Source organism: Sebastes umbrosus, chromosome 1 (assembly GCF_015220745.1).
Source record: "Sebastes umbrosus isolate fSebUmb1 chromosome 1, fSebUmb1.pri, whole genome shotgun sequence".
NCBI lineage: Eukaryota > Metazoa > Chordata > Actinopteri > Perciformes > Sebastidae > Sebastes > Sebastes umbrosus.
Window position 1 is genome coordinate 18,530,207 of NC_051269.1, and position 17,714 is coordinate 18,547,920.

Here is a 17,714-nt window from a genome sequence, read left to right on the forward strand (position 1 = left end):
GGCGGGTCACATCCAGCAGATGTACTACTGGATGGAGGGAAAGTGCCCAAAAAATACCAACGTATGAACTTGAATTAATGAGATTTTCAGCTTTGGCTGGTTCGTTCTCTAAATCAGTAAACATTCTCAGCTGTTTTATTAGATGATAGTAAATAGTGTGGAAATAAAAAAATCCCTCAGAATTACTCCAAACACTCTTTTGCTTGCAATGCATACACAATTTTACGCACGGTATGAATGAATGAATGAAAGACTTTATTTAAAACATAAAAATAAATAAAAACAGATACAAAATAATAACTAACAAAACAAGAGTAATAGTGTCTGAAAAGGAGTAGGTAGAAGTAAAACTTATATTTTCCTACCCCTTTCTCACTTCTCCTCTAATAACTCATATATCATAGAATGATAATATAATATATAAACTATCCCAGATTTATTTTCATCCCAAATTAAATATATGAACAGCATCCCAAGTTTATTTACAACCCACATATCCATCCGGAGTTAAAAAGTAGACATAAACCAACCCTTAACACAACTAATCACAACTCTTCCTCAACCATATACCTCCCAAAAAATATCTTTTTTGTATAGCTTTTTAAAGTGATTTATATTTGTGCTCCGCTTCAACCCATCACCTAACCCATTCCACAAATCCACACCACACACTGAAATACACATGCTCTTCTTTGTTTTGTACGAACACAATGCTTTTAAAAATAAAATGTTCCTCTTAAATTATAACCTCCCCCTCCTCCCTGTCACAAAACATTTTTTGAATATTGCCCTGAAGTGAATTATGTATTGCTTTGAACATGATTATTCAGTTTTAAATTTGACCAAATCCATGAATTTCAATACATGTGACTTTAAAAACAGTGTCCCACATTATTTACTATCCTGATTGCAGGGTGAGCTTGTATGTTTTCTCCTCAGCTGTTAGAAGCTGCATAGTAAGCTGCAGCATTATTTGGTGGGTGTGTACTGTATGTGTGTGTGTGTGTGTGTGTTTGGAGGAGTATCAGCAAACACTCTCAGCTGTTTTATTAGGTGATAGTAAATAGTGTGAAAATGAGAAATCCCTCAGAATTACTCCAAACACTCTTTTGCTTGCAATGCATTCACATCTGTACGCACTGTATGCAGGGTGAGCCTGTATGTTTTCTCCCCAGCTGTTAGAAGCTGCATAGTAAACTGCAGCATTATTTGGTGGGTGTGTACTGTATGTGTGTGTGTGTGTGTGTTTGGAGGAGTAGTAGGCAGCGCATTGGACGGTAGGATTGGTCACATGACAGAGTCAGCATGTTCGATTTAAAAGAAAGGAAAAGAGCGACTCGAGCATCGGATCAGCACCGAGGATCTGGCTGAGCTCACCTCTCCACTCTGCTGCCTCCAGCAGGCTGCTGAACAGAGACAGCAGAAACAATACGCCTTCAGAAAAACACAACCCAAAATCCACGAGATTACACCTACAGTATGCGACAATAAGAAGAACTCCCTCTCTTCAAGCTTCTGCAAAATTAAAACCCACCGACGCACCTTTTGTTGCGCTCATCATCATCATCATCATCAGCAGCAGAGAGGAGCATTGAGGAGCATTGAGGAGCAGACACAAGGTAAGAGATAAAACAACTTTCTAAAGCAATCCTTTAATTGTTATTGCTCCGTGTGCGTAATCTCGCGTTATTCCACGTGGTCCAAACCCAATTATCTACTTGATACACAGTAATTTGTCTTGGCAATATGTTTTATATCAGTAGATCTCATGCACTGCTGTGGCTGAGCATGTGCTTTGCTTGACAAAGGAGGAGAACTGCGTCAACATATAGTGCAATAATTACTTCATAACAATAGGCTGCTGCTGCTGTAAACTGCAAGGTATTTTTTTTTTTAATGGCTTCAGGCTATAGGATTACTTACTTACAGTTACCGCAGCAACCCAATTAAACCTTTGATGTGTAATTAATTCAGCCTTTTGCCAGTAAATGCAGCATCCCCATTTCCAATTAGCAACCCACAGATAACTTACTTAAGATAGGGAAAATGCATTTGATTTAAGTGATTTAGTATGCAGAGGCAATCCCGTTTAAACCATCAATCAGTGTTTTTTTCATTTACTGTATTATTATTTTTCACATCCTTCTTCTTTTATTTCCCTTTTTAATTGTGTTTTTCCCATAATGTCAGATATCACTGTATATCCAATTAAGGGGACAGTCTGCTGGTTGCAGAAATGAACTTTGAATTTGAAGGCTTCTGTCTGTGGAAAGACTAGACAATCTGCCATCATACTGTACTGTAGTGTCTCTGAGCAAGGCATTGAACAGCTGGTAGGAAGCTGTGGTGTAAGGCTTGGCGGCTCCTGCTGTGTGAATATGTTTAAAGCTTCAGTAGGCAGAAGGTTTTTGGCATCATTGGGCAAAAAATCCATAATTACCTTTCAGCATATTGTAATTCAAGTGTTCTGAACGAAAACTAGACTTCTGCACCTCCTAGTGGCTCTGTTTAGAGGCTTTAAAAAATCTAGCCCGTGACGGGAGACTTTGGCCAATCACAGGTCATTTTAGAGAGAGAGCGTTCCTATTGGCTGTTCATTCAACAAAGGCAGCTGTCAATCACTCGCAAACTCCGATCAAACAGTCAAACTAGGCAGCGCTGATCAAATATTAATCAATATTCTGTTACTGTAATGCCTATTTCTCACCTCAAATGTTTTCAGTAACATCTTGTAGTGTACTGTTTAGCTGTAAAATGAGACAGCAGACTCCAGCTCGGCTCTGATTGGTTGTTTTCCTCCGGGCTGTATTACCTGTCTGATGCACCACTGTCAGGATATAGTGACCATTTTATAATTTCTTTTTATTCATATTTGCTCAATTTCTACCCACTGTAGCTTTAAGTGAGTGAATGTGATGGGTGTGATTTGATTATTCATAAATATTGGATTATTCAGGAGAGACGCATACAAAATCCTGACAGGTAGAGATGTCCGCCACCTCAACGCCAAGCTCCAGTTCATCTCTTTATGTCTATTCAGCATCTGTAGCAGCAGCTATTTCACTAGTTTTCTGGCCATCGGTTTGTACCATCAGAAAATGAAGAGCAGTGAGCGGTAGATTCAGTTTTAATGTTATTCTTCTGTCCATGTGGGGAACGTGTGTCTGTCTGCATCCTAATGACAACCTGCACAGCCAGAGATCCGACCTCTAGTCCTGGGTGTCCCGGATGCCCAGCAGGGTGCAGAGTGCAGACATGTACTATGACCTCGCTCCTCACTGGGCGGTCTGGTCCATCACCTTTACTGAATGTCAAACCTGCTCTCTTCTTCTTCTTGTTCTTCACTCAGGCAAAATGTGCAGCGCTATGTATACATAAATGCAGCCATTTACCATCAGGCTACAGTTTTACATTTTTTATTTCCTGAAGATGAATAGTATATGACAGAGAGCACTACCGACATAACCTTAAACTTCATCTCCAGAAAATCTAAAGATGCCTGAACGTGATTACTAGTCATATAAACACACAACCAAATAATGAATAACGAGCAAATAGCCAAGAGAAAATATTAATTTCCATCTATGAAAATGGAAGCACATGGTGCAGTTTACGCCGACTATTTGTCAGTTAACACTCATAAACCATTCACTAATCTGCTGTAGGAACAGTTTAAACTCTATGTAGATGTAGTGTGTATAGTGTTTCCCTGGCTAATTAAAACCTTTCTTCCCTAGGGCATGTTTATTTTTGCATATATTTTGCCACATTCAGACATCTTCTTAGCCATGCCCTGCTCAAAGTGTTTTCTGAATTACACATTTGAATGTTGAATTACATTGAAAACACAATGTGGTTTGTTTGGGAACAATAATAGAATGTCTCCCCCTGTGAATTTAAAAATATTAGTCTAACTTAGATATTTAATGGTAGAAACATTAACATAGATAATATGACCCAAATCGCTTGTTGCTCTATGCTCTATGTTTGGAAGCTAGAAGGACACTAAAAGTAACCAAGACAGTGAAGTTAGCGCCTGAAGTAACCGTTACTGATGGTCAAGATGATGCCAGTACTGAGCTGTGTTCACACGGGGAGCAATGCAATCAGCAGAGCTCTAGAGGGATATTGTTGGAAACTCTTGGACAATCAACTTCTTCAAACATCCACTTAAATCAATGTGTTTGGCCTTCCAACCAGTGGCGTAGGCAGAAATCACAGTGTGGGTGGGCACAGAGAAAATCACGGGGGGCCAAGTCCGTCCAAGACCAATCATCTACTTATCTAACCATCTACTGCTTTCTATATACCATATAGGCCATTAGTACAACTATACTTGCCTGAATGCACCACAGTGTATTCATACCTTATACAACATCATCATCATCATCATCATCATCATCATCATCAGATGTAATGCTAAAGGCACCTGACATATACAGTACATGCATACTTTACATATCCACCTATGTCATGTATATAAAGCAACCTGTTACATTAATCATATTTATTCAAGCATATTTGCACTCTGCACCATTTACACTACTATATTAATGTTTACAATTTATAAAAACAACCCGGCATATTGTAGGCCATGTTGTTCCTTGTATTCTTTTATATAATCATCTTCTTTATTTACTCTTGTTCAGCTTTGCTGACCTTGTTTTTAGCTGCATTTCTATTTCCGTATGTACAGTGAGAGTCAAATTCCTGGTAGCCACTATGTATAGGCTGACTCATAACTGGCCAATAGAGCTCTGATCCAACAAGACCAACATTAACAGCATCACAAAGCCTGACATGAAGGCCACATATTCACACAGACGCAACAGCATCATTAATCAAGCGTATGGATCGAGGTACACCGGCACCAACATACTTAGTAACGATAAAAATGTAATTTTAACATAGCCTGGCACTGCGGCTACAGAAACCACACACACACTCACACTCATACACACACTCACACACAGATGGCAGACGCAGCAACCGAACAAAACTATACCGAATAAACCATAATACTGAAAATTGTAAATGATCTTACTTTTGATGATTCCAGCAGCAGGAGATGACGGGGCTCGGTGTTGAACACTGAAATGACTTCATTACAGTCTCTTTGAAAGGAGAGCAGGTCAAACAGTTCAGTCTGATATGATGCCCTGATGCCAGTTTTTATACGACTGACAGTTGATGGTTTTTAACCAGTACAGCTTGTTATAGGTAGGGTGACGAGGGGCCACATAATGTTGTTATTACTTGGCCCTTGTTGAGGAGAAACTGACGCAGTAGAAGGTCTTGGTTGAGAATGATGGCTGAATTATCTTCCTCCTGCTCCTCACGACGTGTTTTTGTGCCGATCTTAAAGGACCAGTGTGTAACATTTCGGGGGATCTATTGGCAGAAATGGAATTTATTATTAATAAGTACAGTTAGTTTTCTTTAGTGTATAATCACCTGAAAATAAGAATCGTTGTGTTTTTGTTAGCTTAGAGTGAGCCGTTTATGTCGACATAGGGAGCAGGTCCTCTCCATGGAGTTCGCCATGTTTCTACAGTAGCCCTGTTAACCTTTCCTGCTTGAGCCGGAGTCGATAACGTTACTCGCTTCCATTACTCACTCTCATTACTCGCTCCCGTCGCTGCCTCTCTCTCTCTCTCTCTCTCTCCTGCTTCGTCACTCACTTCCCATATACACACACACACTTTAAGCACTTTACTCTTACAACAACTGGCTCTAGAGAGGGCCTTTTGCATTTTTGCGTCGGCCACTGTAGCAATCCTACACGCTTAGCACACGGGAGAAGTTGTACTCTGCAACCTCACCACTAGATACGGTTCCTTTTAAGTAAACTGCTTTGTTTTGCCATGATTTTTATCTTAACCTACATTAAAAGCAGCTAGCAAAAAGTAGGCTTCTATTCCTCTGTGCAATGCACAGGTGTTTCGGTTCAACGAGTGACCGTGCTATCTGGTGACTTTCAGCAGAATGCATCCGTGTGCTTGTAGTAACTTTTATGTAACTGGGTGGTGGAGATAATAAACACGGAGGAGTGTTTATTTAAAATTGATAAAGTAAAATTCAAGGTTTTCTGTTTGTGTTTTCAAATAGCTGCCGTCACCATGAGCAACCACGATGTATACGGCTGAGAGACACTGGTTAACGTGGTCACTTGGTAAAGCGAAACACCGGCTGAACACTGAGTGAAAGAGGAGGGTCTGCTTGCAATCTGCCATTTGGGAAATGCACTGCCACTCAAAACATCTGACCTATCATGTAGCAAAAAAACAACAATTGTTTTATTTGTATTGGTCGTAGTTGGATAATTGAAACAGCTTCATCAACTGCTATTTACTGGATGATCAAGCAATAAAGGAAGCCTTCTGATTGGGTGGACCCAGACCCACCTAGGCCCACCCACAGCTATGCTGCTGCTCACAACCTAACAATTATAAAGCATTAAAGATTTAAATCATGCAGCTCAGTAAATGTCATCCATCTGCCCAGTAGCCCCTGGAGCCTAAAATACATGAAACACCAACTCTGAACTCCGATCAATTAACACTGAAGCAAACCATTCATTTTAACTCTCATTATGTTACACTTACCGAGTAAACAAAACGAGAAAGATGCACACATTCAGAGCAAACACTTCTCCGCTGTGAAAGCAAATGGATTCATTTATCAAAAACAAACCTCTTTGCTTGAATGGAAGCTTAAATCCACCCTGCTCTCCGTAGCCTCTTTTGTTCTAGTCAACGTGCCCCTATATTGATGGACATGTCTTTAATTTAAGTGGCTCCGATAATGTGTTTCCAGTAATCCTTAAAGCTTTCAGTTTACCGTTCCTCTTGTTCAGGCACTATTTAAATTCGTGGACTCTTCATACACCTACACATCTGTCCTGTAAACTGCATTTTTACACAATATCCAATGAAAATATCCTTTGAATTATGGCCAAGAACTGCTTACACTTGTTCCTTTATTGTCTGAATAAGAAATGCCAGTAGCTCTTAGTGACTAGTAAATTACATTAAATCATAAAAGGACAATTTGCTGTTACAAGATACTAAGGTTGTCAATTGATTAAGTTATTTAATCCTGATTAATCGCATGATTGTCCACTGTTAATCGCGATTAATTGCAAATTAATCACACATATTTTATCTGTTCAAAATGTACTTAAAAGGGAGATTTGTCAAGTATTTAATACTCTTATCAAGACGGGAGTAGATAAATATGCTTACTTTATGCAAATGTATGTATATATTTATCATTGGAAATCGATTAACAACACAAATCAATGACAATATTGTCCAGAAACCCTCACAGGTACTGCATTTAGCATAAAAAATAATGCTCAAATCATAACATGGCAAACTGCAGCCCAACAGGCAACAACAGCTGCCAGTGTGTCAGTGTGCTGACTTGACTATGACTTGCCCCAAGCTGCATGTGATTATCATAAAGTGGGCATGTCTGTAAAGGGGAGACTCGTGGGTACCCACAGAACCCATTTACATTCACATATCTTGAGGTCAGAGGTCAAGGTACCCCTTTGTAAATGGCCATGCCAGTTTTTCCTCTTTGGAGCGTTATTTAGCCTCCTTCCCGACATGGTTCCAATAGTACCAATGGATTCCTTTGATTTTCTAGTTTCATATGATATTCACTATAGCTTTCAAATTGAGCCTGCTACAACCTTATAATGCTTTAATGCATTAAAGAAATTAGTGGCGTTAACGCTTTATTATCGCGTTAACTTTGACAGCCCTAATTTTTACACAAGAACATCCTATGAAAATATCCTTTGAATGACGTCCAAGAACTGCTTACAGTTGTTCCTTTATTGTCTGTATGAGAAATGCCTGTAACTCTGCTCTGTAATAAATTATGTTTAATCACAAAAGGACACTTTGCTGTTACAAGATACATGTTAATATAATCAGAGTACTGTAGCTATACAAGAAACCTACAAATATGTCACAATGTTCCATAAATATGTGCTCTTCTGTATGAGTTGGAATATTCAAGGACGTTGCTCTTATCAAAGTATTTTGCCTTTGAAAGCTGTTGAAAAACATTACACTGTCACCTTGCTCTGACATTTAAAGATTGGCCGGTTAAGGATGAAATTGATGAGAATCAAAATTTAAGACTCACAGAAGCCACAGCTGATATACTGCTGGTCTTATTTTGATGAATCAGGGCAGAAGGGTGCATGTTGCTTGAGGGGTTCCTGCATTATTCATGAGGGATACCAAGTTTTTTTTGTTGCTTTGTGTCCTTTTGTTAATATTCTTCATGATGGCACAGTCAACCTACAACAGACACGCCAGAGTCTGTCTGGGAATTATGTCTTTGCACTAGGGCTGCACGATTAATCAATTAGTTTCAACCATTAAATTAATCGCCAATTATTTTGATAATTGATTAATTGGTTTGAGTAATTCTGTAATTCCTGTGAACATTTTCTGGTTTCTTTACTCCTCTATGACAGTAAACTGAATATCTTTGAGTTGTGGACAAAACAAGACGTCATCCTTGTCTTTGGGAAGCACTGATTGACATTTTTCACCATTTTCTGACATTTTATTGACTAAACATCTCATCAATTAATCAAAAAAATAACTGACATATTTATCAACAATGAAAATAATCGTTAGTTGCAGCCCTTCTTCACACCACATCAAACAAGTATTCTTGCTCTGCAGCAATGTTCATCTAAAATCTTAATAAATTGCTCCCTGTGGGTTTTCCTCTTCCTCCTCTTCCTCTTCCATTCGTCTTCAACTACTATAACTTTGTATGCTTCAGCTTTTCTGGGTGTATCTGAAAAATCCACGAACATGTTTACATACATCCAATATTTCTCTCCCTCACACACACACACACAAGTTGACTCATGCTGCATCGCATCAAACAAACTCTGTTTGCCTCATTCTGTCGACTGACATTGATTTTCACAAAGGATGAAAAGATGAAAGGGAATTTTTAAGCCGACAGTTTGAGCCGAAGATGAGAGACAAGTGAGAGGAAGAACAACCTGTAGGCTACAGCTCCCATCGGAAAGCTCCTGTAAATGTAAATGGTAAATGTTGGTTTTCATGTCATGTTTGCACACATGCAGTGGTGGAACTAAGTACTGTGCTTCAGTACACATTTTAGATACTTGTATTTGACTTGCTTTTCACATTTTTGTATACAGAACATATGAAGAGCTTATAAAATATGGTGTTTTGTTAAAGATTAAACTACACAATAGTATATACAAGTACAGCTGAAACAATTGGTTAATTAGTCGAGTTTGATAATTGTTTAAAGTCATTTTTAATGTAATATGCCAAACATTTCATGGTTTCACCTTCTCATATCAATCAATCAATCAATCAATCAATCGATTGATTGAATAATAATCAGCAGTAATCTATAATGAAAACAATCATTAGTTGCGGCTCTATACAAGTAGTTACAATTAGCTGCACCTTAGCCAACTACAGCAGTAAAATACTGCTTTTTTATATATTATTAGTACTAGTAATAGTATTACAGAGTTACAAAGTGCTGTAAATACATAAAAAAGAACAAATCAACGAAAGACATGGATGGAAATTAATTTAAAAACAAACAGACAATGAAATAAGTGAAAACCCAAATATAAAGACCTTGGAATTAAGAATTAAAATCTGCTTTATACCAGTGTGTTTTGAGGAGTGATTCAGCACGCCTCATCTCCTCAGGCAACAACAAATGCACCGTCACCTTTAGTTTTCAGTGAGGATCTCAGGCAGCGTTTGGTCATAAGGGGAGAGCCGCGTGGAGATGGTCGTGTCTAGAAGGTATCCCCCAAGTTGGGAAAAGGTCTGAAAACTCTCGCAAGACTTGCTGTCCGACGACCTACCCTAATCTTAACCATCTCGCAAGTGTTTCGTAACTTGGGGGTTACCTTCTAGACACGGCCCTCGGAGATATAAGAGGTGTGAAATACAGGGCCTTAAAAGTAATTAAAAGTAGGTAGCCAATGTAAAGAAGCTAAAATAGGTGTAATATGGTCAGCAACGTGACATAATTGTGATTGTGACTCTCGCATTTAACACAAGCGTACTTGCTCATTTGCTCGTGCACACATACGCACGTACACACACAACCACTCCAGACAATTGCAAAGCAGACAATTGCAATGCCACCATGGAGAGGCTCACCATGCAACTCCCATCCTGCAAACCAGCCTCAGATCAGCACCACGGACAGCATCCGGAGCAGCCGGACCTGCCCTGGACTCAGCAGCCCATTGTTCTCACAGACACAGATTTCAGTAGTTTTCCAACATATGCGATGTAAAAATTACAGTGCTATGGATTTAAATCCCTGATCCCACTCCATAATAACAACAAGAAACCAGTTCTCACCCATTAGAAGTTCATCCTACAGGTCTTGTGCTCCGCAAAGTTATTAACAACACTGTTTAAGAACCATGTCCTTTTTTTATTGGACTGTCCTGGCTGTGAGCGACATGGCACGCCGTTTTGAGCTGAAATTTTGTCACATGCCCAACTGTTTCTATTTATTACTGTCGCTCTCTTTGAAATCGCTTCCATGTACCAGGAGCGGCTGATTGGTGAAGTTGAAATGATCTATACGATGCCTCCTCATTTCACTACAAAAACCTAAATAAGGACGCAGCTGGCTGGAAGGAGATCGCCAGAGAGCTGAAAGTTTCCTACTTGCTGTTGGCTATATTTGATGTCATTTCCAGTAAATATCACAATATTAAACGTCTTTAATTTTCTGCTTAAAGAGAAGGAAGATAAGTGGTTACGCTGCCAGTCTGATCTCGAGCGCGCAGCTGATAGGTAGCCTACATGGTTTGTTTACATGACGTAACAGAAGTGCATATAAAAGATTCAGTGTGGACACGGTAAAGGAAAGTGATTTTTGGGCCCCGGTGCGTCGCACTGGTTGCACCACCGATATTTACGCCACTGAATATGGTCACATTCTTTGGAAGCAGTTAAGAGCCGAGCTGCAGCACTTTGTATGAGTTGGAGGCGATGGACGGACTTTTGGGAGACGTTTACAGGGAGTTGATAGTCAAGACATGATGGGATAAACGTGTGAACAACCTTGATGCAAATGATTTGATTTCGGTGATATTCCGTACTTGATAAAAACAGGTCTGGAGGTCAGAGTCCAACATTACGGCAAGATTTCTGGCTTTAAATTGGAAGCCAGTGGTCGTTATCAATCTGAGCCCAACATGATGATATGATATATAGTAGTTTAACAGTCACAGGGGGCATTTTTCTGCTTTGAGACTACTTTTCCTTCAACTACTCATACTTTCAGTACACGACTTTTACTTATACCAGAGTATCTTATAGTGTGGTATTAGTACTTTTACTTTAGTAAATGATCTGAATACTTCCTCCACCACTGCAGAGACCATGAACTTGTGTTATTCTTTGTCTATTTATGGCCACTAAGGCCATCATCTCTGTGTTTGCCTTTGCCTGAAGATAAACAGAATAGTGGACAATAGCAAGACAAATCACGGTTTACCTTATACAGTAATGATTAATGAGTTCTCCCATCGATTTCCCTGGAAGACTCTCTCGCTGCTGTGCTGGAGGAGGATTGATGCCATGCCACTGTTGCACAGCAGGAAATCCATACAGCACTCTGCTGAAGAAATGTGAACAGGCCAATTTATTGCTTTCCTGCCACATGTCTGCTGTAAGGTACAGCAAAATGGCCTGTCTTCTACCTCAGAAAAAGCCATCTAGCTTCTGTGCAGGGATTGTCAGACTGTGACAAATGGGCAAGGATTTCTCCCTCACTGACTGACAGTTTAGAACAATAAACCCATCCAGTTAGGATATGTTCTCACCCAAATGTAATACAGTTTTCAAAAAGCATTGTTTTCTTTTTTGAAGATGTTAATGGGTATTTAATTATCTGGCACACTGCTCTACATTTCTTATTTTTCTAGTTATATTAAGAGAGTTGGTCTCTACAGTTGGGAGAACACACTTTGCAGTTGATTCACTGTTCATGTAATCTATAATATTGACAGCGCTCTGTGAACATCTAACGATTTAATCCAGGTGGGATGATTTTAAAACAGCTTGAAGTGTTTTAACACACAGCAGCGTTTCTGACTATAAAACCAGTGTGTATCATTATTGTTTTTATTATTATTTGTGTGTGGGGGATTTATCTGCGGTATAATGACAAAGCTACAGTATAAGTCAAACTGCATTCTTACCAAGGTAGTGAATACGAATCTAAACCTGACTGAACAATATTTAAATCTTCAATAGGCAGAATATTTTTGGCATCATTTGGCAAAAAATCCCATAATAACCTTTCAGCATATTGTAATTCAAGTGTTCTGAGAGAAAACTAGACTTCTGCACCTCCTCATGGCTCTGTTTTCAGGCTTTAGAAAATCTATCCCGTGACGGGAGACTTTGGCCAATCACAGGTCATTTCAGAGAGAGAGCGTTCCTATTGGCTGTTCATTCAACGGAGGCAGCTGTCAATCACTGAATCAAATATGAATCAATTTTCTGTTACTGTAATGACTATTTCTCACCTCAAATGTTTTCAGAAACATCTTGTAGTGTACTGTTTAGCTGTAAAATGAGAAAAATTTGCTCCGGCTGTTGGGCGGTGCTTGGTATTTCCTCAGCTGATCTCAACATGGCTGCCGGGTCACAAACTTTCTCATTTTACAGTTAAACAGTACACTACAAGATGTTTCTGAAATCATTTGAGGCAAAAAATAGGCATTACAGTAACAGAATATTGATTCATATTTTCTCAGCGCTGCCTAGTTTGACCGTTTGATCAGAGTTCACGAGTGATTGACAGCTGCTCAGAGACGGCAGGCTCCAGCTTGGCTCTGATTGTTTGTTTTCCTCCGGTCTGTGAAACCTTGCAGATGCCATTAGGAGCACCAGAGGACACAGAGGCACATGTTGCACTAATAGGCCTCTGTTGGTCAGGGTATGACCATGGTTGGTGCATCCTACGGATCTGGATGTCTGGTACAGTTTTATAAAAATATATTTTTTTAATGATATTTTGCTCCAATTCTACCCACTGCAGCTTTAAGACACGCGGAATCTGATTAGAAAGTAGATGGGGAGAGTGGGAGCAGCATTTCAAGTCACCCAATAGTCTCCATAATTACAGACACCTACACATAATTGACCATTATTGGTGCCGGAGTGGGACTTCATTATATCAACCAGCGGTGCAGCTCTGTCTCTCCCCTAGAGACGCAGGTTCCCTGTCATCACAAATCGCTAGTTTTAAGCCTGCATACAAAGGCTCCTCTAGAGCTAATAACTTAATTTGTTCCCATTTCCATACAAACATCTCTCTTATCTTATTCGGGGTTACAGTAAAGTTATTTACTCATGGGAAATGCAATAATGAAACAAATAGCTCTGCCTTCCTTATATTAGGCTATATATTTTATTAATGTTTTTTTCTGTTTTGTTTTATCCCTGCTCAACTAATCCTTTTATTTCAACCTTTTTGTTTCATATAAATAATGCCATAATGATATACAGTGCAGATAAATCACCAGACGAGAGCAGAAAGAAAACAAGCACTTAAAGATATAAATATTAAATTGCAGTATAGTGCAATCCTCATTAACATCCAGATGAGTTTAATCTACAGCTTTGTGTCCTGCTGACATACTTTAACAGGCATTAGCAAAATAAATAATTGCAAATGAAAATTTTCCCACAGTACACTATCTGAAATAAATTAATAAATAAATAATTGCCTCGATAAATTAATAAATGTCATTACATGTAGAAAAGTAATATTAAAATAAATGTAGACGTTAATTAATTGATCAAATGTGACATAAATTTATATTTCTGTTTTGATTTGCTTCCTTATTTATTTATCTTTTTTATTTATCGATTTTAAATGTATTTATTTTTGCATTTCATTTTAATTTGTTATATTTATTTTTAAATGTATTTATTTATTTATTTATTTATGCACGATTTTCCCTTAGCATTTCACCCATAATTTATTAACCCAAACTGGCTGTCACTCAATGTGTGTTACCATGGGGTCAATTAATTAATGGCTACATTTATTTTTAATATAATATATGCTATATTTAGTGACTTTTATTTATTTATCGAGTCATTTGTTGAGGTAGTTTTTTTTAGGCAGGTTCCGTCCTCCATAGTAAAACAACATATTTGTCACAGAATTGTCTTCTATAATTTCCTTTTTCTATGTCTTTGTGTTGAGCTGTTCCTCTGTCTCTGAAGCAGCTTGTTGGTGGTGTCATAAATCGGAGAAATGGAGGCGCTCTGAGCCATTACAAACAGGAAACTTGTTTGGTATTCTGTGGCGCTGCCAGAGATCCCATTTCATGCAACAGCTTTATTGCCAGATAGAAGCACTAGACTGGCCCCGATCATTTCCCTCCTCCAATAATAGTAAGCAGTAATGTCTAGCAGCCAACTTTGCACTCTCCCAAAGACGGGTCTGGATATTATCAGAAGGACGCTATTTGTTTTTCCTTGTACCACTGATTTGTTCTTTGATAGCTTTTGCCTCCGTGGTTCACAGCATCGTGGAATCCATTATCCTTCAGGTATCAGCGCCCCGGCAGAGACGGAGCACGTTATCAAAAATTCCTCCACTTTCATTACGTTCTTGTTTGCCGGGACAAAGCAAGGCGAGAACATTATCACATTTTCACATATTTCTGCGAGTTAAAAAAAATCCCTCCGCCTTCACGTTCTCAGCTGGAAAATGAGTGGATATGAGGTTTCAGGCGAGTCATCAGCTCCTCTGTGAGAGAGAGAGCAAGCCAGATTTCAATTAATGTGAGACAGGTTGTGGAGAGGTTTAGAGGAGCCGTATTGGGCATCTGTGAAACATGAGCAGCAGCAATTCATTATCTTAATAGCTGAGACCTGGAACCATGAGCAGCTGGGAACAATGTGAAGCTGCAGACCGTGATTGTGCAGTCTGAGCCACTGAACCGCATGGAAGCTAATGCTTTCTCTCTTTTCTCAATACTGTTGCTTGTTGTTCATTAGTAGTTTCATTTGGATGAGAAGAATGGGAAAATAAAGAAAACTCATACCTGAAAACATCAGAATCAGAAATACTATATTGATCCCCGAGGGGAAATTGAAGTGTTACAGTTGCTCTTATATATATATATATATATACGTAAAGAAATGTAAGAAAAATAGAAATAAAGGAGAAAGTAACATGTAAATTATTTACATAATGCAACAATATTGTACATAATGCTACGGTATAAACATAATATATCTTAAGAAATATAAGTAATACAATTAAGAATAAGAAATGAGAATATATGAAATATTTGCATTAAGACATGCAATGTAAATACAACACAAAATGCGTATAAGTAAATACAAAATGCTGAGAAGTCCAATGTTGATATCCTGTAATACTAAATGTTTTATGCAAATTATGATTTTTCTCATCAATATTGCAAATTGATTTTATATTGCGATTATTTTCTATCTATTAAACAAGAAGCCTGTACTTGTTGTCTACTGTAGTACTAAACAGGATGTGACTGTGACCAGCATAATCATAAACGTGTTTCTAATAAGCGCCCTTATTCAGACATTACAATCGTGGTATAATAGACATTACTCAATAATATTCAAATATGGTCACAACATTGTAAATTGGTGTTTCATTTATTTATAACAATTACTATAGATGGACAGTTATGCTAATGATGACAATATGATATCTGACTGACGACATGTAATGCTGCTGTAGAAAGCTCTGCACTGTAGCTGCTTGAGCTAGTGTTAGCCTCACAGACTGACAGGATGAGCTGCTCTCAATCCTTGAGGTGTCAATCCAAAGTCTTTAAGGTTGCTTAAAACGATGACATGATGTGCTTAAGAGCTTGACTGGGAGATTCTGTCAACTCTGTCCACAACTACAGAGCTACTAGCAGGTCTGGCTGTAGGTCGTTCATGTCAGTGGGCTACCTCTGGGTCTGAGAAGTGAAGCCAATGCAGAAGTGCCTTCAACTTGCATTCTCTCTAATAGCCAGCAGGGGGCGACTCCTCTGGTTGCAAAAAGAAGTCAGATTGTATAGATTTCTATGAGCAAAATGAGCCTACTTCTCACTTGATTTATTGCCTCAGTCGTGAGTTTATGGTCTCAATCTCTAGTTTCAAGTCTTCTTCAATACAGAATGATGTTCATTTAGTAAATTATAGGGGTGTAACGATTCATCTTTTACATCGATGTATCGATTTATATTCCTACAATTCAACTACATCAATAGGTACTCGACAAGTTGTCCTTCACGGGAGACATATATCGCTATAAAATCGATTTGAAACGCAAAAATCAATTGTATCGATACTAAGGATTTGCACCTCGTATTTAAGGACCGCAAACGTTATATGAAAGTGTTTTTCAGCACTTTTATTAGTAAAGAAATGTTAAATGTTACTCCGGTTCACTCTCCAGACATGTGCCTGCTTGCCAGCTCTGCCCTCTGCACCGCGAGCATGCATCATGGCGTGCATGCGGACGAACGGTGCACTGGACTCCTTGCTCTATCACCCGGTAACGGCGTGGAGGGGAGAGGGGCACCGGTTCTGCATGAGCTGCTGGCGCTGCGGTGCCGAGGAGCCGGTTGATGGAGTTTCATTTTGGGGGCATTACGTGAGAAGGCGCTATCAATCCACTTACCGAGGGCGGCTTCACCCACAGGGGCTTTCCCCGTTTTCGTCTTACAACTTTAACCCTTTCACAGTGTGTTGTCAGTTAATGAAAGGTAATTGTAACATTTTGGTCGTCTAAAAATGTTTTATTCAGTGTACCAAAAGTCTCGCCGCTCTGTTGGTCTTTAATGAACAGCAAAAAGACACACTAGTGGTGTTCTTCCACACAAAATGTACAGAAGCTGGCATACAGAGAGCATAATAACCAGACAAACAGCCAAACATTTATTTTGTTTCATCACCTGACAGAGTTGAGATTAATTAACAGCTGAGTAAATGTTCTAGTAGCCTGTGAAATCAGTCACTGGCTTAAACCTTTACTTACTACAGCTTGTGAAGACACATAATTAAAATTACATGTGGCTCTTGCAATTTGAAATTTGCACAATTCTGATTAAAAAAGCAGTGACCCTGTTTTTTGAAACCTTTTATGTTGGCATTTCATTTTATTGGACACTCAGTGCACAGATAAGTAGATGAAGTGTGGAAAATTACCGCTTGTAAGTCAATTTTGGATATTTTTCTGTGTGTGGTAGCTCTTCTAACACTGCTGGCATTTTACTTATATTGTAAACTTCCTTTACCATTAATGTTTTCTTCCTGAAACAAAAGTTCCTGTTTGGCCTCTGTGTGGCTCCTCTTCCCATCACAGATTTGTCTGAAATGGTTTTGGTTCTATTTAGATCGTATCTGTCTGCGAGCTGTTTGAATGGATGAATGTATTTCAGCCTGTCTGACATATTCCATCGACCTTTGGATGCGTGTCTTTCTCGTGCAGCATTATTTGAATAGACACAGATTTGACAGCTTTTGAGGTAGACTAACCGTAGCAGTGCAATAAATCCATCCTTTATGGAGCTTGTCATATGCTTGTCAGTCTTATTGAGATGATGAGAGGTGTTCATTCGTTATGGTGAAATCTATGGTAATTCTAGGGGG

At 38.9% G+C, this 17,714-nt stretch overlaps 1 protein-coding gene across 1 annotated transcript in view; it reads left to right on the top strand.

The window, feature by feature from the left end:
* Positions 1 to 1,325: 1,325 nt before the first annotated feature.
* The window catches only part of si:dkey-166d12.2 (rap1 GTPase-activating protein 1), a 133,848-nt gene continuing 117,459 nt past the window's right edge, over positions 1,326 to 17,714 (top strand). The window contains exon 1 of the mRNA XM_037766843.1: positions 1,326 to 1,619. The gene's annotated coding sequence lies outside the window, so the exon portion shown is untranslated. The remainder of the gene's footprint in view (positions 1,620 to 17,714) is intronic.